Below are 21,607 nucleotides of genomic sequence, written 5' to 3' on the forward strand. Positions count from 1 at the left end.
CTTGGCAATCCTATCGTATGTCCCTGGTCAGCTCCTCTTCAGTGTCCTGAGACAACAATCCCACAACCATTCCACTTTCCTCCAGCCCCCAATCTTCACCAGCCTCCCTTTTCAGCAGAAGGACTTGCTTCCATTTTCACAGGAGAAACTCAGGCCACCAGTGTGAACTCCTTCAGCCCCTTACTAAATGAACCACAGATTCATTTCAAATGCAATAGCGCCCCCTTCCTTTCTGTAGTGGACACTGTATGTGCTACCCTGGACACCTTCAGGACTGAAGGGCTCAGTGCCTGCAGCAGACATCCCTCAGCTGTCAGACCTCTTTGGGGTTTGCCTCAGCTGAAGACAGCTGCTTTGCCCAAGGTCATGCCCCTTTCCAGGGCAGCCTGCATCCAGCGAATGACTGATGGGTATAAAGGCCTGGCCCCCTGATCCCAACTCCTAGCTTCAGAGCTTCCCATGGCACTGGCCGAGGTCTTTGTCACACCTGCAGTGCAGCCCAACGTCTCCCTCCAATTCTTTCTCTTCCAGGGCTGGAAGAGAAGCAAACCCAACCTGCAATACCCTCTTCTCCTACCCCAACTCCCTCCTCCTGCCAAAGGCAGACCCCTACCCCCACCTCCGTGCTCAGGCCCTGTTCTCGTCACCTCCCCTTGCGCCTCCCCTAAGAACCATATTGCTTGTTGTTCCATCACTTCTGCCCTCTCTCTTTCCTGTAACTTCAACTTCTCCCTCTCTCACTGTCTCTTCCCCTCCACATAGAAATTCAGAGTCCCCTTCTAGCTTTTATTGTTTCTTCCCCTTCACAGTCTAAACTTCTGGAACCAGCCCACTGCAGTCTGACTTCTGCCTCCACCGCTCCATTGAAACTTCTCTCCTTGTTCAACCCTATCTCATTTCAGTTCTTTGATGCACCTGGCTCTGCTGGCCATTCTCTCCTCCTTTCATTTCTAGGACACTTTGCTCTCTCCCATTTTCTTTACATTCCTTTAATGCTTGTGATCATCAGAGCTCCATCCTTAGCCCTCTTTTCCTATTCATCATCTCATTCATAACCATGGCTTCAGCTACCCCCATATGCTGAAGATGCCCAAATTTGTATCTCTAGTCCAGACCCCTGCTGCTAAGTGAAAACATATTTTTTTAAAGGTCAGAATTTAATCAGAGTTTTTTTTCAAATATGTCTTTATTGATTTCAGAGAGGAAAGGAGAGGGAGAGATAGAAACATTAAGTGATGAGAGAGTCATTGATCTGCTGCCTCCTGCACACCCCCGACCAGAGATTGAGTCCGCAAGCCGGGCTTATGCCCTGACCGGGAATCGAACCAGTGACCTCTAGGTTCATGGGTCGATGATCAACCACTGAGCCACACTGGCTGGGCGAGTGATAACACTTTTATATCCAAGCAGCTATTAGACATCCCCATCTCCATGTCCCACAAGTACCTCAAACCCAACATATCCACAGTGGCCCCCAACCCCTGCCCCAGCCTGGGTCCTCCCTGTGTTCCGGAGCTCAGTGAATGACACCCCTATGTACCCAGTTACTCCAGCCGGAAAATTGGCACTTCCCTTGGCACAACTTGTCTCTCTTATCACCTACTTCCCATCATCCACCACACACTGTTGATTCTGCTGACTTAAGGATTCTCGAATCCCTCCTTTGTGCTCTCTCTGACAATGTCCTAGGTTGGGCTTGGAACCTATATAACTCAAATGACTGCAACAGCCTCCTCACCAGTCTTTCTGCCTCGAAGACCCTGCCCCTTTCTCTGCTGCCAGAGCAGTGTTTTTTTCAAAGTAATTTGGATATGGTACTTACTTGTTTAAAAATGCCCCAGGGGACCCTGTTGCCTTTAGAATAAAGTAAAAGCTCCTTTAACTGGTACCTCTTGGACCTGGCTGCTGCCTGCCTGACTTCATTACACCCCCACCCCCCACCCCCATCTATCTAGTACTTTATACTCCAGCACAGCTGGACAGCTTGAAGTGCTTTGAACGTGTTTCATTCTCCCATATCTCAATGCCTCCTTTATACATGTCCTCTCTGGACAGCTGCCTTGTTACTCCCAGTTGCTCCTCCCCCCAACCCCCATTCATTCTTCAAGTGTCCTTGCAAATTTGCCTGACTTTGGGGCTGCCTAAGGCCATGGCACCTGCCTCCTCTTTACAGACACCACTGGACTTATCACATCCCTGCTCAGCTCCTCTCTTTCCATGTCTTTCTACCAGACTAAGTTCCTTGAAGCCAAGAGTTCCAACCTATAATCTCATTACTTGGCATGGGGTTTGGCAATTAGTTGCCACTCTTTTTTTTTTTAATCCTCACCTGAGGATGTTTTTTCCATTGCTTTTTCAGAGAGAGTGAAAGGGGGAGGGAGAGAGAGAGAGAGAGAGAGAAACATCGATGTGAGAGAGACACATCCATTGGTTGCCTTCCCACATGCACCCTGACCAGGGCCGGGGATCAAGCCGACAACCGAGGTACGTGCCCTGGACTGAAATTGAACCTGAGACCCTTCAGTCCATGGGCCAAAGCTGTAACCAATGAGCCAAACTGGCCAGGGTGAGTTGCCACTCTTTAAGGGCTTTTTGGATGAATGCGTCAGTGAGGCCTGAGTGGGTAGCAGGAAGAGGAAAGGGAACAAGAGGTTTGAGGGGAGACAGAAGACGCATGCGCCTCTCACCATTTTGCTCTGGCCAGTCACCCTGTCTTTGGTATCTGACAGACTCTTGTTGTCCTATGATGCAATCTGCTTTTGCCCGGAGGTGTGTGGGGTGGCTGTGATGTCCTCGCCTCTCTGCATTAGGAAAGGTGCACACTGAGTCAGAACCTGCAGAGCTCCACCTTATGGCCAGGGCAGGGCAGGCATAGAAGACCCTGGCCGACTGCTCAGCTACCATTCCCACCTGTGTCTGTGGTCACTGCAGGTCTCTGAGAGGCAGGGCCACCCACCTAAACCCTTTGCTGGCTGACTTATATGAAAGAGGGGAAAGAACTGCTTTGAAATAATCCTTTTAAAAGATTCTAGGAAGGCTGAGATGCCATGCCCTCTGTCTTTGGGGTAGCTGGGCCAAGCCCGAGCCAGCTCTGGACCAGCTCCGGTGGCTTCCTTTTATCCCAGTGTGCTAGACAGATATATGTTCTTTGTTTGCTGTGACATGAAAAAGGTTCATTAACATTGTCTAATAATGCCTAATCATTCTGGTCAGGTACCAAGGATTTCATGAGTGCCCCCCTGGAGCCCTGGCATCTTGAATCTACCCTCACATTCCCCCAATTAAAGCTGTTTGTCGGGTTTTAAAATATGGTTGGGGCCTCCGTTTATCCCCATTTTACAGATAAAGAAACAGAGGCACAACGAGGTCGAGACCTACCCACTGCAGCAGTCAGACAAATCAAACCTGATGGGGTTTAGCGGGGTTCCAATGAACAGGAAGATATGGGAGCACAGCTCTTGGAGTGCAACAGAGTGAGGGCCAAGCCCTCCAAGGCTGTCTGGCCTCAGTGCATTTACACTCTGCCCACAAGAGGTCAGTAGGTTCCGTAGGAGCGGAGTGGGGTACTTGGAAGCAGCCCACACTGTGGAAGGTGGAGCTAAGGCGGAGCCAAGGTGGAGCCGTCCTGTCTGCTGATAGGCGCTCTGGTTCCGGACTGCACAGCAGCTCCCTAAAAGGAAATCCTCTACCACCAGAACTTCCAGGAAGTGCATCCTCCAGGGATGGGCCTGGGCTTGTGACTGGCCAAGGGTGTGCTGCTCACGGGAAGGTTGTGGAAGTTTCCAGGGGCAGCCACCTCATTATACGGCCAACCCTTGGGGTATGAGCCATTTGTGGCAGGCAGTGCGTGTTGATGGGGCAGCTGGAATATTTGCCCTCTGCGTGGAAGGCTGCAGCTATATCCACAGGAATGACTGGAACCAAAGATGTCAGAGGACTGTGTCTGCTAGTCAAGAACCTTCCTGGGTGAAGGAGGCTGAGGGTGGGGGAGACTTTAAGAGCCGTATATATATGTATCTCCAGGACTTGGAGTCAGACAGACCTGGGTTTGAACCCTGACTCTTCCCCTTACTAACCGTGACCTTGGGCAGGTTACTTAGCTTCCCTAAGCCTTAATCTCCTAATTGGTAGAACAGGAAATAGTAGTGCCTGCTTTTCAGGTTTGTTCTGAAAAGGGTGGTTACTCACTTGCTCATCGGACAAACAGCAGAGGGCCATCCGAGACTTGCTACTGTGTTCAGGGAATCCCATGCTCAGATTCAATGCCTGGCACAAAGTAAATGCCGAATTAATGATAACTTCTCTTGGAAGGTCAGGCCATGAATTTACATGCAAAATAGCAGGCAGTTGGAGGCATTCTGAACAGAAGAGTAGCAGGAGGAGAACACTGGGAAGGCTCATCTCATCTCTGCAGTGTGGAGGCAGAGTTGGAAAATGCCAGCCTTATTGTTTCCACAGCATTTTCTGAGCACCGGAAAATACAGGCAGAGCAAGAGGCCGAGGGCTAACACTGGCCAGGAGTTGAACCCACATTGCAGCTGGGGATAGGAAGCAGTGGGGGGGGGGGGGTTGAGAAGCCTCCTGTCCGAGCCCTGGAAGCTGCCAGGCTTTACTCTGCAGCTCACCTTGCCTGTCTTTGGGCAGCGGTTCAGGATGTGGGAAGGTGTGGGCATGCGCAGCAGGGCGGACTTGAGGCAGGGCATCTGAAGGACATGAGAACACAGGAGTATAAAAATGCCACGCTGTGAGTGACTCAGGCAAGGGCATCATGGGATACAAACACCCAAACATCGTTCTTGAGTCCTTTAGGAAACTGTCAGCCATGAGTTGATCCAAGCCTTTCAGAAGCTGCAGTGTTTCTTCCCAGCCGGCCTCACCAACCGTCATGTTTTCCACACACTTTTGCTTCCTCCTAGATCAAGTGGTGTGTTAGGTGCAGAGGCACCAAGCTAGTCCAGGCCAGCTTCTAGAGAGCCAGCGGCCAGGAAAGAAAGCAGTGCACCTTCCTGTCAGGCACCAGTGCAGCATGCTGGATGGAAATGGGGGTCCTCTCAGACTGAGGGTGAAGCAAGGAACGTGTGGGGAGGGGAATCCCAGGGTAAGGAGTTCAGGCCTGGCTCTCCCGTCAGGGTCGTCTCCGGGTGCTATTGTAAGAAGAAGCTAGATCAGAGTTAGTTGACATAGAAGAACCATTTCTTTTTTTCTGGAAGAATTGACTGAGCACCTCCTACGTGCCAAGCACTGACTAGGCACCAAGGATGTCGCTATGAATGAGAGGCAAGGTCCCTACTTTTGGGAAGATAGTGAGATTTTTTTAAAAAAGGTTTTTAAAAAAAGATATAGATGTTTTTCAGTCACGTGTCTGTTCTCTATTGGATTTTGGTCAGGGTTGGAGTACCTCGTGGACCTTTGAACCTTGTGCTTCTGGTGCCAAAGGAGTTCTGAACCTTGGGCTTAACCAGTGGTGTGATGGTGAATGTTTAACAGCTGGCTCTCTGGGGGGAAGTGTGTGTATGTACCTGTGTAAAGGAGTTAATTATAAATGTTACCGATATAAAGGATGTATGCCACACAAATTAAACATAACAATAAAACCAACAATATTATTAAAAATGGATAATATTAATACCCATATTATTTATTATTAACAATGATATCAATATTATTTCCTACTCAGTGGCCAACTGATTCTCACAGAATGCTTTCATTCATTTTTCCCAGACTCTTGTATTTGTAGCCAACCCGTGGTTGGCAATTGATGAGCAAATGTAATTCTGGTATGAGTGTTGGCTGATATTTTCATTTATGTGTGAAACAACAAAGACATATGTCAGAAATTTCATTAATTCTTCAATAATGTGAGTGACTGCTGAATAGGATAGTGGTTTTCAAACACTGGAAGATTATTTCCTCATTTTTTGGTATGATTCACAATGCAACAGTTACGTGGCACACAGCTGTGTTTAATCTGCATTATGAACATTTTCCCCATCACTTTCTTAGGTCCAGGTAATCAACAAAACAAATCAAGCCCCAATTTGTAGCATTTACTGCTTTCTGAGTTGTAAATACTCCCACAAAGGCTGGTTTCAAGCTGCCTATCTCAGGTACAATTGCAAACTGTTATATAGTATTTCAACCATACAGATAATATATAATGTCAAGTGCACAGATAATAGTAAAATGTAGTAAAATAGGAAGTGATGAGTTTAAGGGCATTACCTTAGTTTTTAATAGAATTTATTTCATTGTAACTATATTTTTAAATTTAATTTTTATTTTTTTAAATTTATCTTTATTGTTGAAAGTATTACAGATGTCCCTTTTCCCCCCTCCCCCCATTGACCCCTTCAACCTGGCACACACATACCCCCCATCCTGGGCCATCACCACACTATTGTCTGAGTCCATGGGTTATGCATCTATGTGTATAAGTTCTTTGGTTAATCTCTCCCCACCCACCCCCGCCTTCCCTCTGAGATTCGTCAGTCTGTTCCATGCTTCTATGTCTCGGAATCTGTTTTGTTCATCAGTTAATTTTGTTCATTAGATTACACATATGAGTGAGATCATGTGATGTTTGGCTTTCTCTGACTGGTTTATTTTGCTTAGCATAATATTCTCCAGGTCCCTCCATGCTGTCTCAAAGGGTAAGGGATCCTTTTTTACAGCCACATAGTATTCCATTGTGTAAATGTACCACAGCTTTTTTACCCCTCATCTACTGTTAGGCACTTGGGCTGTATATGTTTTTAAACAATAGTTGTGTTTAACAACCAGCTCACAACATTTCTGAACATGTAGCATTTGGCTCTCAGGTGCCAGAATTAGCCAGCTCCAGCACAGCCCTGGGCCTGAGTATAGTTCTAGGTCCTGAATGACCCTCGTCCCTAATCCTTCTCTACTTTGTCATTAATTCAAGAACCCCCAGCCCACCTCCGTGGATAGGGAACTCTAGAACTAACCGTAGCTGCCACCTTGAATGAGGGCACTGGGGACAGATTGATAATGCTTTTCCATGGATGGGTGGCCTCTCTCTGCCTAAAAAAAAAGTGGTGGCAAAGAGCCAGGGCTACTCACAGCAACTCTGGAAGGCATGTTGGGCAAGCACTCAAGACTGAGGGGAAGAGAAGGCTGGAGTGAGGGCAGGGAGCTCTGGCTCAGCCCTCTGTCCTCTTGGCCCTGCTCCTGGCTGGGCTGGCATTTACTGTCAACAGAATTTATTGATACTATAGACTGTAGCTAGGGGAGGGGGGCCAAACCCTTGTCTCTCGCCTCTCAGATGTCAGCCAGAGCCCTGGGAGCTACCCCTGAGGGTGGCCTGGTGCTCACTCTTGGAGTCAGCATTTGTGCCCTGTTCCCTTTCCAGCAAGAGCGGGTGGCAGTGGGACGGTGGGTCTGTGGTCGGGCTTCTTGCTGCTGGCTCAGTCTGCTTTGGAATGTGCCCCTCTCTGGTGGAAAGCCCGTCTAGCATCTGGGCCATCCTTTGCATGCAGGCCTTGAATGAACCCTGTCTCCTCCTAAGCCACTTGCACTTTTCTCCATACCCTGGGTTACCCCCGGGGCAACTTCTCAGGCACAACTGCTCTGATGCAGTTAAGGCCGTGTTGGGTTATGCTGCTCTGATGTCACTGCACAATCGAGTGTTCTGTGTTTGCACCTAGGCTGACAGCGCTCCAAGGACACAGTCCCAGCCCCACCCTGCCCAGCACTCAGTACAAAGACCAGCCCTCAGTGACTGAATGAATCAATGAGTTACAGCCTAGCTGACATTCAAGAGTTCTTCCTGGTGAAACAGGAGCCCAGTGTGGAGTCCTGTGTGGGAGTTCTCTAGTCATCTTGTAAAAGGAGTGTCCTTTATTATTGCTAACACTTGGGGGAGGGGAACTCCCCAATCCCTACCCCTGTGCATATGCAGGTTTTGATGAGCCAGATGTTCTATAACCAGGAAGTTCAGGCACCAGTTGTTTTCCTTCCAACCTATGAGGAAAGTCACCTCTGCCCCCCACCGCCACGCACACTGCTCCACCCTGTGCCTAGGAAGCTGGTGGAAGTGCTGACTGGGACTGATTTGCTCTTAGCATCAGCCTGAGAACATCCTGTGTGGTGAGAGGACGATGCTGCCCTCCCGTTAGCACATGGGATGGGGATTGACCAGGGTGAGGACACAGACACTAAGGGCTCAATACACTCTGAAAGGGAAGGAATCAAACTACAGATTTACGAGTGTTCCACTCTATGCCAAGCGCCCCTGCCCCGTCCAACACTCACACCAGCATTCCCACACATCCTCCAGCAAATGTCTTCTCACAACACTATTCATAGGGGCTTGGAAAAGAGGGGAAGCCTGCCCAGCTGGGGTGGCTCAGTGGTTGAGTGTCGACCCATGAACCAGGAGGTCACGGTTCAATTCCAGGTCAGGGCACATGCCTGGGATTTGGGCTCCATCCCCAGTAGGGGGTGTGCAGGAGGCAGCTGATCAATGACTCTCACCATTGATGTTTCTATCTCTCTCTCTCTTTCTCCCATCCTCTCTCTGAAATCAATAAAAACATGTTTTTTTAAAAAAAAAGGGGAGGAGAGGCCTACTATGAAGTCTGCAGGGAGGCACAACTCTGGAGGTTCAATAGGCAGCCATCTCCAGGCCCACTGTGACTACTGTCCTTATGATTATGCATAATGATTGTTAAGGAGGGACTGTACAACCACTGTGCAGGAACCCTCTACTCTTATCTCCAAGGAGGACATCCACACCTTCTTCTGTGAACATGCACTGGGCTGAATGACCCTGTGAGTGAACCAAGTTAGAACTTTTGGTGTCTGTGTGTATTTCTCTGTGTGTGTGTCTGTGTGTTTGTGTGTGGTAAAATATTCAAACTCTGTTTTCAGGCCAGACTTTGCTCCTGTGCTCCACAACCCCACCCCCATCCAAGTGCCCCCTGGAAAGCCCCACTTAGATGCCCCACAGGCAGCTCAAATTAATATACCCCACCACACTTGTCATCCTTTCCTTCCTCTTCAAACCCACAGTCTGGCCTGCCAGATGATCTCTTTCTCAGTAAATGGCACTATCACTCACCTGCTTAGCCAAGCAGGAAACCTGGGCGCTCCCTTATCCCACATCTCCATGCTCCCTTATCGAACATCTCTATATGTTCAGTCACCCAGCCAGGCCTGTTCTGTCCTGCACATTTTCCCGTCATCAACCTAGCCCTGTGTACCCTGTCAAGACTAGGTCAGGCTCTGTCTTTTTGAAATACAGTGACAACCTCTTGATGAGCTGTCTTGCCTCCAGTTCCCCCATCATCCCTGCCCCACCCCCAGTCCTTCTCCATCCTGTCCATAACCCAGTCCTGAAGGAGGGGCCCAAGACAGCAGCAAGAAGGCCCGCCTGACCAAAACTGTCTTTCTCTCAATTTGTAGGTGCCTGAAGTTCCGCTAGGGACATGTGCTGGTATATTAGCTATGCTCACTTCCCACCCCACCCCCAGTGTGTTTTTATTTATTTCAGAGAGAGGAAGGGAGAGGGAGAGACAGATAGAAACATCAATGATGAGAAAGTCATTGATCGGCTGCCTCCTGCACGCCCCCTACTGAGGATGGAGCCCACAACCCAGGCATGTGCCCTGACCAGGAATTGAACCGTGACTTCCTGGTTCATAGGTCGACGCTCAACCACTGAGCCACGCCAGCCGGGCACTAGCTCACTTTTAAGCAGAACCTAGCTTATCTGATTTATCCTACTGGCACCAAATTTTCCTTGGCAGAAAGGAAGGAATGTGAAATGGAAAGGAAGTTTTGACACCAATGAGGAATTCAGGGGAAGGCCCAGAGTAGGGTAATGGGCATGTCCACAGGGCCAGAGGGGATTCCCAGGAATCGGGGGAAATGGCTTACAGAAAAGGAGTGGCCTGGGTTCTGAAGAAAGACTGCCCTGAGGAAGGCGAAGCTCTGGGGAAGGGAGAGGTCTCAACTAGCCAGCTCAGTGTGACTAGGTGACTGTATTTCCCTCCCAGCGAAGGTTTGTCAGAGGGAGCGTGCTAAGATCTCCCAAAATGTGCTCTGGGCTTCCTTCCAGAAGGGAGGGAGAAACTGGGGAGAGGAAATTGGTGGGGCTGGAGAAGAGCCCCTATTCTCCTCTGAGACCTGTGACCTGAGGAGGTAACAGCTCCACACTTCTGCTCTGGGTGGGTAGGTGCTATGTCTAATCCTCTTCAGAGATTGAAGGAGGGTTTTCCCCTAATGCGGTCATTGTTTACAAAACACGTGTCTCTCTTCCGTACCTGCATCCTCGAGGAAAGCTGAGACATAGCCCCCTATAGTTACAGTCCTGCCAGCCACAGCTCCACAGGCCCAGGCCCAAAAGGCCAGGTGGAAGCCCAAACCCTCTCATGGCTACCTCTGACAAAACCAGGACGCTACCTAACCTGTCCTCTAGGATGGTGACACCACCAGATTTCTTGAGAAGGGACAACTGTGTCTCATTCATATTTGTATCTCTAACGTGAAATGTCCTCCAAGCTTAACAGACGCTGAGAAAATTACCCCTATGCCTCTCTCTGCTCAGCCTGCAATGGGCCCATCTTTTCTTTTTTCTTTTTAAGTTTTTTTAAATTTTATTTTAAATATGTTTTTATTGACTTCAGAGAGAGGAAGGGAGAGGGAGAGAGAGAGAGAAACATCAATGATGAGAGTCATTGATCGGCTGCCTCCTGCATGCCCCCTACTGGGATTGAACCCGCAACCGGGCATGTGCCCTGACCAGGAATCGAACCGTGACCCTCCTGGTTCATAGGTTGATGCTCAACCACTGAGCCACGCCAGCCAGGCTCCATCTTTTCTTTGTCCTTGCACTTCCTGCTTCCTCCAAGACCACCCCTTCCCCGTACTCGGTTAAGAATACACTTTTGCTGTCCCCATACCAGCTGTGTAACACACTGCACGTGGTAATGCTCCCAAATGTGTAAACTACCAGGAAGGTACAAATTAGGAAACAAAACATGAGTCAACATTGTGGTGCAAGGTCCTTTTTTTCTGAGTATTTCTGTTATGTGTATCTCATTCTCCTCAGGATAAAGTTCAGATTCCAACTATGATGTGCAAGTCCTTTCACGTTATAGGATGAGTAATTCTGGGGATCCAATGTACAGCCTGGTGACTATGGTTAATAATACTGTATTATATACTTGAGAGTTGCTAAGAGTGGATCTTACATGTTGTCAGCGCAAAAAAGAAATGATAATTATGTGACATGATGGAAGTGTTAGCTAACACACAGTGATAATCATTTTGCATCATATAAGTGTATCAGATCACGTTGCACATCTTAAACTTACGCAATGTTATATGTCAATTATGTCTCAGTTAAGCTGGGGGAAAAAGATCTGGCTGCTGCTTTCGTGTCTCATCACTCTTCCACCCTGTAGCCCTTTGTACCTGACACTTGGTCATAAGTTTTTTAACTTTTTATTTGGAAATAATTTCAAATTTACAAAACATTGCAAAAATAAAGATAGTACAAAACACTTGTATACCCTTTACCCAGATCACCTATTGTTGACATTTTATCCCATTTCCTTTATCATTTGAGTTCTCGCTCTCTACTCATACACACACACATACATTATATATATATGTGAAGAACTAGATACATGTATAGATATATAGGGTGTCCCATAAAATGTATACACACACTTTGAATAATTATAAAGACAATGTTTATTAAAATACATTTCATTTTCAAAATTGAGCTATCAGCTGTTAAAGTATGTATACATTTTTTTGGGATACCCTGTATATACACACAAATGTACTCACACACATATACATATATTTGCACACATGTATATACATTATATATACATGCACACGCACATTATGTATCCATTTCAATTTTTACGTTTATCCATTTTATACACACATACATACATACTTTTTTTCTGAGGCATTTGAGAGTAAGTTGTATACATCATGACCCTTTATCCCTATACTCAGTGTGTATTTTCTAAGTATAGAGATATCCTCCTCTGTAGCCACAGCACAGCTATCAGTTTCATAAATCTAACAGTGTTACAATACTTGAATCTACCGTCCACATTACACTTTTATCCACGAGCACACTGATGTCCTTTAGAAGACTTCTTCCCCTCCCGTACAGGAGCTACTCTAGGGTCAGGTATTGCATTATGTTGTTCTATTTAGCCTTCATTCATCTGGAACATTCCAAAGGATTTGGGGGGCTTTTATGACCTTGCTATTTTTGAAGGATATAGACTCCCTTCCTGCTAAGATTTTTTAAGAGAATGCTCCCCGTGTTGCGTTTGCCTGATATTTTGTTACATTAGATACGTATCTCTGCTGGCACACTGGTGTCTGGTCTGGAGGCACTGAAATATACATCTGTCTCTCATTGGCGATGCTAATTTTGATCAGCAGTTCAAGGTGGTGCCCAATTTCTCTACTCTAGCTACTTTTTTTTCCTCCCCTGCCTATAATAAGCAATCTTTGAGGAGATACTTTAAGACCATGCAAATATCCTGCTTCTCATTAAATTCTACCCTAGATTTAACATCCATTGATAATTAGTGTCCAATTTAGTCTTTACCATAGTAGCTGAAAAAGGAGTTTCCAACTCCCACACTCCCTCCATCCACATTTACGAGTTGGCCCTTGCACTCTAGCCTTTTGAGCCACTTTGTGTGCACCACATCTGCTAAGGACTTTCGGATAACTCCTATTTGTCCTTCAGCCCAGACTCCCACAAACGGTGCACAACTCCGGGGGGGCGGGGGCGCCATTCGCAGCATAGCCATGCCAAGTGGCAGCTGGGGGTCTTGGTTTAGGTGGAACTTCCTCTCACAAGCTTTCCCAGATTCTCCAAGTGTCCATTAGGCATTCCTGCTCTCCACTCTCAAAGCTCTGTCTGCTCACCTCTATCACACCCTTGTCACACTATAAATAGTCCCCAACTTACGATGGTTCGACTTAGTTTTTCTACTTTACAATGGTGTGAAAGCAATATGTATTCAGTAAAAACTTTACTTCAGATGTTGACTTTTGATTTTTCCTGGGTTAGCGATATGCGATATGATACCTCTCATGATGCTGGGCCGCAGCAGCTCCCAGTCAGCCACTTGATCATAAGGTTAAGTGACCAATACTCTATAGTGTGCTGGGTGGCCAGCGTGTTTTTGATACTCTGTTTTGTGATTTTGCATCCCATCATGTCTGCAAAACTGTCTTCTGCTTCTGGTAAGAAGACGAGGAAGGCAATTACTCCTGAGATGGAACTCAAGATAGTTGCCCAACTGTAGGTAATATAAGTGTTTTGGGGATGTTTAAGGTAGGCTAGACTAGGCTATGATGTTCAGTAGGTTAGGTATATTAAATGCATTTCCACTTAGGGTATTTTCAACTCATGATGGGTTTATTGCAAGTTGAGGAACATCTGTATGTTGTAATAATCTTCTTCTCTGCCTCCCTCATTGGGATATAAGCTCCTTAAGGGTAGGACTTTTCCCCTCTCCTCTGCTGTGCCCCACCCAGAATATGTATTCAGCAAATGTCAAATCAGTGAATGAGTTTGGTCTCATTATAGCTAAGTACATATATGGCTGGCTTCTCTGGTAGAGTACAAAGTCCTTAAGGGCAAGGACCGCACTTAATTTGTCTTTGTATCTGTCCTCTCCCCCTCCCCTCAGTACATACTTGGCAAAGGGCCTTGTTCATAACAGTCACTCAACAAAGTTTTGCTGAATGAGTCCATAGTTGTATACTGGTTGTTAAAGATATGCCTTTTCCGCCCTGTCCGTAGACCTGCACTAAACTCTGTGTGGGCAACACCTGGGAACCAGGTGACGTGCCTTTTGAGCACCCGCTGTTTTGGCACAGCTGGGCCCAGCCTGAGCACGTGGCATAGGGAATGCAGGTAGATGGGTTGGGGTTATTAGGGTTCCTGTCACTGAGAGATGCCAAAACCTGACTCAGTCTCTGAGGGCAATTGAGAGCTGTCCAGGACCCATCCTGAGGCCCTGAGGCCTTCCTAGGTGACAGTCCCTGGTTCCTAACATGGAACCTCCCCAGGATCAGGATCCCTTGGCCGAGCTGGACACTTGGCCTAGGTGAGCTGACTTGGGAAGTCTCTCTGGGGCTCAGTCACTGGGAAGGCACGCTCTTTTGTTGGGATAATGCGGAAACAGGAGAGGCCTGGAGAGAAGGTTTAGGAGGAGCTGGGCTACCAATCCAGCCCTTTGAGAAGCACAGGGTATTTCTGTTGTGTGGAGCACAGCCTGCTGATTTGGCAGGATGACCTCTGGTAACTACCGAGACCTGGACGTGGATTCTAGGCTGTTATCATGCTCTGTGGCCCCTGCAGGGGCTGAGACCCATTGCCATAACAGCAGACACATCTGGGGAAGCTGAGCACTTCATCCAGGTTAGCAGCCAGAGCAACTCTTCCCAGAAGGCACTGGCTGGGGAAGCTCTTCTCAGCCATCTAGAGGCAAAGTGAGGCCCCAAGAGCAGTCCCGGGGAAAACTCAGTGTAGGAAGGACTTTAGCTCACACAATTTTGCCTTTATACAGGAGTTAGCCTAGATACAGGCTATTCTTTAAATTTTCCCTTCTGTGTGAGGGATGCACCATATAACATAGCATTCAGCTTTTTCCCAGTAGGAAAAAAAATACACCAAGGGGCTCCAGACCCGTAAGTGAGAGCCTTGAAACTTACAGCCAAGGGATGGAGGAAATGGATCTAACACAGGAACACTAACATAGAGGGAAAGACTGACAACTCTGAGTTCTACATAATCAGAGAAGTACAGCTTGGAACCATGAGTTGACTTTTACTTACCAGGTTGGGAAAATATTAGAAAGGTTGACCACATCCACAGTTGAAGGACTGAGCACAGACCCCCTCACTACTGGTAGGTATGTAGCCACAATCTTAGTGGAAAGTAGACTGATGGTATCTATCAGTAATGTAAGTGCTGTATACTTATTTGCACATATATTCAAAGACCAGAGTCTAGAAGGACATGTCCCAAACTGTTGATAGTGGTTGCCTAGGGAACTAGGAGGGGCTGTACAATGCATGGCTGAATTTAAAAATACAGATATATTCATGCATTGTGTCATTAAAATAACTGAAGAAAAAATAAAGAAAATAAAATTTTTATTTTTATTTTAAACTCACCGTATGCCAGGGACTGTCTTAAATGCTTTATAATCTGTTAACTCATTAAATTCTTGTAACAATGCTTTAAAGTAGGTATAGTTATTATGCTCAGTTTACAGTTGAAGAAACTGAGGCACAGAGAGGTTAAATAACTTGTCCAAGGTCACACAGCTGGTAAGTGGCAGAGTCAAGACTCCATCCCAGGTAGTGTGGCTCCAGACTCTGTTCTATTTGGCCCTGCTGCCTCCTTGGGTTTGCCAGCCTTGTGAGAACAGAGCAGGACAAGGAGAAACCCTCCTACTCCTCCTTTCCTTTATTCCTTAGGCTTTTTTGAATCCTCACCCAAGGACATGCTTAGAGAGAGGAAGAGAGAGAGAGAAAAAACATTGATTGGCTGCCTTCCACATGTTCCCCAACCGGAGATCAAACCCTCAACCTAGGCATGTGCCCTGACCGGGAATTGAACCAGCAGCCTTTCGGTGCACAGGATAACACTCAATTGACTGAGCTACTCTGGCCAGGCTCTTTAGACTTTTTAAAATATGGATCAAGTGAGGGAGTCCAGCCTGCCCCTAGTCACATTTGGAGGAGGTTATATATATGGAGAGAAGGGGGAAAATATGAATGAGGGCACTGTCCAGATGCTTGGATGCTTCTGGAAAAGCCAGCTGTGGCAGGGGCTGAGGCATACCACATTGGTTCAGCAACTCCTGCATTTTATTTCCTGAGTCAACAGTCTGAGCTGAGTATGTTTACAGACTCCCCAAAGATGAGCATGGCATCAACATCTCTTTAACCAGACCCTCAGGCAACAGCCACCACCTAAGTGGAGCCAGAGTTAAGCTTTGGCTTGACACTGAACAGAGCAGGGAAGAAATGAGTGCATCAGGGTGTTGTTTCCAGTTGTCTTGTGAAAGATAATGAGTTGTTTAGAGGGAGCAAGGCCCCAGTGGCCTCTTTGTAAATCTCAGTCCTGAGAAAGTAAAGGCAGAGCTGCAAGTCCAAACAGGCAACATGGTAATATGCCCGTGGAGATATCAGCTAGACAGTGCAGACACCCACAGCTGGAATGAGAACCACAAACTTTGGAGCAAACAAACATTCAACTACCCAACTTTTTTTGAAGGCCTATGTGTTTGGAACTCTGCTGGGCACTGGGAATACCAATATGAGCAAGAATGGTACCACTTGTGCTAACAATACATGCTTGCATACGCATAGATTATCTCTGGAGGGGAACAGCAGAATGTGGTAACAGATTACCCGTGGGTGGTTAGGGAACAGCAGTGGGAAGGAGACTAAGTTGTCATTGCAAACCCTTTATGCCTTGTGAATTTGGTATCAGAGGCACATGTTACGCACACACAAAATAAATGAGGTCAGCCTGGCTGGTGTGGCTCAGTGGCTGAACATCGACCTATGAACCAGGAGGTCACAGTTCAATTCCAAGTCAGGGCACATGCCCGGGTTGCAGCCTCAGTCCCCAGTAGGAGGCGTGCAGGAGGCAGCCGATCAATGATTCTCTCATCATTGATGTTTCTATCTCTCTCTCCCTCTCCATTCCTCTCTCTGAAATCAATAAAAAATATATATAAAATAGATGAGGTTAGAGGGAGAGACAATTATGTAGATGTGTAAATGGAGACATAAATAGCAAGACCAGGCCTCACAAGGATGTGTGTAAAGTGCTAGGTTGGTTGAGAACAATAGAGGAACCAGAATACGAAGACTGAATTTACCCATTTGTCTTCCTGGCGTGGGACAGAGTTAAGCTAAAGCCATGACAGTGATTTCTCAGAGACCCTTTTACTGTGTCCTAGCTAGAAAAAAAAAAAAAAAAAAGCCCTACGTTTTCGAGTCTCTTTTCTAAACCGTCACATGGGCAAACTGATAATCTGGCAAGAACGTGGAGGCAGGTGAGCCCTGCCCAAGGCAGAGTGATTTGTCCTTCCTCAGACTTTGGCCTACTCCTCCCCCGCTTCGTGGACAGAGGTGATTTCGTGGTAACAACCATTCACCTTGCAAACACACACCTGTCCCCGGCCAGACCTGCCCCCGGCATGGGGAGGTGTTTCCCAACAGGCTTTGTGCCCAGCTGGTCACAGGCCAAAGCCACCTGCTCACTCTAGCCTAAACCTGCTGAGGAACCAGTGCAAGCCTGAGAACAAGCGCCGAGAAAGCAGGTTCTGGTGGTTTTCAAGATAACAAGTGGACACCTCAATTTTCTAGCATGGGCTGTTTTTTTCTGGATTGTATGCTGCCAGTTTTCAATCCTGGTCTGACTTTCCCCCACGTGCCTCTCCCTTCAAGCTGCCTTTTAAATCATAACAACATAGTGATAACCATGATCAGCCCCCTTTATGGAATGCTTCCAGGGGCCAGGCATGGGGCCAAGTGTTTTACAAACACCCAAGGAGGAAGAGAGACTAGCTATCTTCATCTTACAGATGAAGAAACTCAGCCTCAGAGAGATAAGCAGCTAGTAAGTGGTGGTGACTGGATTGGAAACCAGACCATGTGGTTATGAGCCCATAACCGCGGTTGCTATAAAGGCTTTTAACTACTCTGCTGTGCTGCCTCTCATAAAGTTAATTTTAATATTAGCCTAATCCAACCCTATTTAGGAAGGGAAATGTGCTGCCAAAAAATCACTTAGACTATCCTAAAGCTAAATATAAAAGGCTTTTCTATGATCTCTTCTTTGGGGCTATTTAAGCTAAGGCTTCTCTCTGAGGGCCTGTGTAACCAAAGGTTATATGGGTACCTACCATTCCGGCAGACAGGAAATGAGCCCAGCTCTGCTGTCCCTGAATCAGGGCCTGAAAACGATCTGCTAACAGGGACAGTTAAGCTTATAAAATCAGCATGGAAACAAAAGCCTTAGACCAGGCACTGGGATTGAAAATGTCAAGAGCCTCCTTCTAGTTTACTGCCTTGGGGTGGGAATGGGGAGGACACTGGCCTGAGGATTAGCATTTTGCAGCTAAAAGCTGAGGGTTTGTGTGTAGAAGCTGACTTTGAGGTCCCATTGAGTCTCATCTTGGATTTTTAGATACCAGTATGGGGCTCAGAACAAAGGAAGTTTACGACTCCTCTATTCTGGTGTTGCTCAGTGGTTGAGCGTTGACCTATGATCCAGGTGGTCATGGTTCAATTCCCAGTCAGGACAGATGCCCAGGCTGCGGGCTCGATCCCCAGAAGGGGACCTGCAGGAGGCAGCTGATCAATGACTCTCTCATCATTGATGTTTCTCTCTCTCTCTCCCTCTCCCTTCTTCTCTCTGAAATCAATAAAAAATATTTAAAATGTTGATACTGGAGACCAAGAGACTTCTCTAACAGTCACCTGAGACACTTTTTACCTCATGTCACTGCCCTAGCTTCTCAATGCTGAGATGAGGAGCTAAGCAACCTTCTGTATCTGGCCCTGCAGGTCCTGCAGCTGCTCAGCCCCACTGCAGCAACTTCCGTCCTTGGCGATGCAGATCCAGCAGGCCAGTGAAGTCACCTGGCAACCCTGAAGACATCCCCTCTTTCTCTGCCTGGAATCCCCTCTCATTCTTCTCTCACAACTCCTACCTCTTCACCTTCAACAACTCAGGGTAAACCCACCTCCTACTCACCTACCACTGTGTCTTTCAAGTTTTTTTTATGTATTCACTATGTACCATATTGTTTTATTGTTACTACTAACAATAACAAGGATGCCAGATACCATTTATCAAATGCTACTTGCCAGGTATTATCTCATTTACACATTATCTCATTGAAACCCCACAACCACCCTGTGAAATGGGTGCTTTTATTACTCTCCCCATTTTCCAGATGAGAAAATCAAGGCCGGGGAGGTTAAGAGGCTTGCCCTAGGACATAGAGCTAAGAAGTGGTAGAGCTGGGATCTAAACCCCAGTAGTTCTGATCCCAGAGCCAGTCTCTGAACCAATATGAGTTTGTCTTTTCCATTAGATTCAGTTCATTAAAGGAATCTTTCATGTCTTCTTAATTTCTACCTCCTGACACTCCATCCTGGGCTCTGCTTGGAGTGGATGGTTGCCCTATTGGTCTCAGTTTGCAGGAGCTCTGCTCATACCATCAGGCCTGCTGGGCATTAGACTCTCTGCTTTTCCCTGGCCTTGCTCGGGAGATGCAAACAGTGAGGCGGCCAGGAGCTAGACGTGGAAGGCAGCTCCAAGTCTGAGCCATAACTGATGTCCCGTGTAGTCAGGCAAGGACTGTGTAGCTTTGCAGTGCTCATCTCATGGCCATGCCACAACTCGCACACTCCTGGCAGTGCCACTCCTGATAATCAGGTGCGGGGAATGAATGACACCAATATCCTGTTGGTGCTTGTTTGGACTGCTGGAGCATCTATGAGGGAAGATTGCCTTTTAAATCACCATATTACCATGGAAATTGGACTCTGCCTGATATCACTGCCCCCTTGTGGACTGAGCTTTTCTGACGTTTTGGGAGAAGAAAAAAACAAAGTATGTGTTGTCTCTAACGTTCCTGAAAAAAATAACATTGCCTGCAAATCTTGTGAGTCTTCTGGGTTCTTCTGCTTTTTGACTGGGATCCCAGACAGTGCATAGCTCCTTGCTTTTTAGCAGTAAAACTCAACTTGGCAGTTCTCTGCATCTTTCTGAGCTCATACCTATCTCCCCTTTTAGTTTGCAGGCATCTGCCAGCAGTCTCCTTTCAAAATAACAAGGCCCCTTGAACCACTTTTCCCCATGGTCCCTTTCTTTCCATCTCTACTGCCTTCACCCTAATCCTAATCCCCTCACAGTTACTACAGCTTCCACACCTGCCCCTCCTCCCCTGCACTTTCATGCTAATCAGCCAACACTCCACTTTACATATGAGGCTCCCCACTTCTTACAGGGCACAAAGTTCAAGGTCCCCAACCTTTCTCTCAGCCAAAAATACTCACTGACTGTCTACTGTATATAAAGCACTCTTCTAAAATCTGCTCCAACTGAAGGGTGGCTATCAAGTGTCGTTGCGGGTGGCAGCAGGCACTTTATACATGTATGTCTTTGGATCTTCAGGACAACCCTGTGAGGTAGTATTATTATCAGAAGGGAAAATGAGTCTCAGAGTCCTGGGTGGGTAGCTCAGTTGGTTAGAGCATCGTCCTGATACACCAAGATTGGAGGTTCGATCCCTGGTCAGGGCACATATAAAAATCAACCAGTGAACATATAAATAAGTGGAACAATAAAATCGATGTTTCTCTCTCTAAAAAAAAAAAATCAATAATAAAATATTTTAAAAAAGAAAGAAAGTAAATGAGTCTCAGAGATGTTAGGCAACTTGCCTGAGGTCACCCAGGCACTGACTGGCAGAGGCAGGACTCAAACCCAGTCCATGCCTTTTCCACAAACTGCCACATTCACTCACTCACTCACTTCAATGAATATTCATTGAGCCTTTTCTATGTGCTGGTTACTACTCTTGATATTAAGGATATAGGGATGAACAAGCCAGATGTGGCTCTGTCCCTCCTTCTTGAAGCTTCCAATCTAGTGGGGGAGACCATGTTCTCACTTCAAGCGTCGGTGTGCTAGTGTCTGTCTGCTTGACCTGACCCTCATGATTTGTGGGAGGTTTTGATTTCAGCTTGGCTGGATTCCTCCCTGCCTCCCTGCCTCCCTGCCTCCCTGCCTCCCTGCCTCCCTGCCTCCCTCCCCCCCTCCCCGCCTCCCTCCCTCCCTCCCTCCCTCCCTCCCTCCCTCCCTCCCTCCCTCCCTCCCTTCCTTCTACAAACACTTATTGAGAGCCTACTATGTGCCAAGTACCATACTGGTCACTGGGGGTACAACAGTGGGCAAAAGCAGAGGTCTCTGCCTTCCCCACTTGCAGTTCCCAACCATTCATACCTTCCTTCCTCTGCACCTTTAATACCATTCCCTCTGACTAGATGGGCTTCCATATGCCTCTCTAATCAAAATCCAACCCAGTCCTCAAGGATCATCTCAAGGCTGGACTCTGGGATAGGCTCCCCTGCCTACGGTGATTGCGCCCCTCTCTGACGTCATTCAACACTTGTCATCTGGACAACTCAATTGTCTGGACAAGTCATTTGGCACATGTCAGATACTCCTGTATCCTTGACTTTCAAGTTTATGTATGGATCCTGACACCTTAAATTGACTGTTCACCTCATCACCCAGGAAACACTGTATTTTCCTCAAGAAGCATTTACTGCCTGGCCAGTGTGGCTCAGTGGTTGAGCATCGATCTGTGAACCAGGAGGTCATGGTTCGATTCCGGACAGGGCACAAGCCTGGGTTTCAAGCCAGTAGCAGGCGTGCAGGAGGCAGCTCATCCATGATTCTCATCATTGATGTTTGTATCTCTCTCTCCCTCTCCCTTCCTCTCTCTGAACTCAATAAAAACATATTTTTTAAAAAAGAAGCATTTACCGAGTG

General features: G+C 47.1%; 1 protein-coding gene across 1 annotated transcript in view; it reads left to right on the forward strand.

The window, feature by feature from the left end:
• Nucleotides 1-20,440, forward strand: part of STEEP1 (STING1 ER exit protein 1) — a 52,783-nt gene extending 32,343 nt beyond the window's left edge. Inside the window, exon 8 of the mRNA XM_081126275.1 lies at nt 18,607-20,440. The gene's annotated coding sequence lies outside the window, so the exon portion shown is untranslated. The remainder of the gene's footprint in view (nt 1-18,606) is intronic.
• Nucleotides 20,441-21,607: the final 1,167 nt, after the last annotated feature.

The sequence above is a fragment of the Miniopterus schreibersii genome (genome assembly GCF_964146895.1).
Source record: "Miniopterus schreibersii genome assembly, chromosome: X".
NCBI classification, from domain to species: Eukaryota; Metazoa; Chordata; class Mammalia; order Chiroptera; family Miniopteridae; genus Miniopterus; species Miniopterus schreibersii.